The sequence below is a fragment of the Otolemur garnettii genome, unplaced genomic scaffold (assembly GCF_000181295.1).
Source record: "Otolemur garnettii isolate 467f Iridium unplaced genomic scaffold, OtoGar3 scaffold00007, whole genome shotgun sequence".
Lineage (NCBI taxonomy): Eukaryota > Metazoa > Chordata > Mammalia > Primates > Galagidae > Otolemur > Otolemur garnettii.
In genome coordinates, this window is record NW_003852402.1 from 6999136 (window position 1) to 7000726 (window position 1591).

A 1591-nucleotide genomic window follows, 5' to 3' on the forward strand; every position below is an offset into this window, starting at 1 on the left:
GAGCCCAGGAGTTGGAGGTTGCTGTGAGCTGTAATGCCACGGCACTCTACCCAGGGGGACAGCTTGAGGCTCTGTCTCAAAAATAAATAAATAAATAAAGTTGCATACCAGTGCTGGGGGGGTCAGAGACAGTTTATTTTCCCATGTCCTGACCCTCCCCCATTAGTTAAGAATTTCAGATTCTGGCCAGGTGTGATGATTCACACCTTGCAATCCTAGCACTCTGGAAGGCCAAGGCAGGTGAATTGTTTGAGACCAGCCTGAGCCAAAAGCAAGACCCCATTTCTAACTAAAAATAGGAAAACTGAGGCCAGAAGATCGCTTGAGCCCAAGTTGGAGGTTACTGTGAGCAATGACACCACCACACTCCATCCAGGGTGACAGCTTAAGGCTCTGTCTCATTAAAAAAAAAAGAATTTCCTATTCTAAGCAACCTAAATGAATGGGTTTTTTTTTTTTTTTGAGACAGAGCCTCAAGCTGTTGCCCTTTGTAGAGTGCTATGGCATCACAGCTCACAGCAACCTCCAACTCCTGGGCTCAAGTGATTCTCCTGCCTCTACCTCCCAAGTAGTTGGGACTACAGGCACCCGCTACAACACCGGGCTATTTTTTGGTTGCAGCTGTCATTGTTTGGCAGGCCTGGGCTGGATTCAAACCTGCCAGCTGGCGCCTTAGCTGCTTGAGCCACAGGTGTTGAGCCCAGGAATGGATTAACAAACTGTGGTATATGTATACCATGGAATACTATTCAGCCACTAAAAAAGATGATTACTTTACATCTTTTGTATTAACCTGGAGATGAAACACATTCTTCTCAGTAAAACATCACCAAGAATGGAGAAGCAAGAATCCAGTGTACTCAATTTTGATATGTGGATAATGGATGCCAGTACGTGGTGGGGGAAAAATGGGGGAAAGAGAGAGGTGGAGGGTCACGGGTGTGACATACCTCTTGAGGGCAGGACACAAGTATAAGAGGGACTTTACCTAACAAATACAAGCAGTATAACCTGGTTCTTTGTACCTTCAGTGATTCCCCAACAATAAAAAAAAAAAATTCAGATTCTACTTTAGCTGTATATTAGCATCACACATGGGCTGAAAATTGAACATTCTAAATGTAATTTCAGGTCACACTAAAGAGGGTAGTTAGGCCATGGGTACATTCTACTAACTATTTAGTAAATTCTCGATGAGCTGTTTTCATAAAATGAAATCATAAATCTAAAAGTTACAAGGTGGTTCTCCAAAACTCCTAGTTGATAAGAAACATGCTGATTGAAATGCACACAAACCATTTATTGGGGTGTTGGAGGTAGGAGGATGTTTGTTTCTGGGACAGACTCTTGGTTTTGCCCAGGCTGGAGTACAGTGGTGCAGTTATAGCTTACTTAACAGCCTTTAACTCATTGGCTCAAGGGATCTCACTCTTTAGCCTCTGAACTATATTACAGGCTTGTTCCACCTAAGCCAGCTAATTTTAATTTTTAATTTTTTTTTTTTTTTTTTTTGAGACAGAGCCTCAAGCTATCCCCCTGGGTAGAGTGCTCTGGCATCACAGCTCACAGCAACCTCCAACTCCTGGGCTCA

The 1591-nt window shown here is 43.2% G+C and overlaps 1 protein-coding gene across 1 annotated transcript in view; it reads left to right on the top strand.

Annotated features, from left to right (window-relative positions):
* The window catches only part of PHF5A (PHD finger protein 5A), a 13904-nt gene that overhangs the window by 11108 nt on the left and 1205 nt on the right, over window positions 1-1591 (top strand). The window lies entirely within an intron of this gene.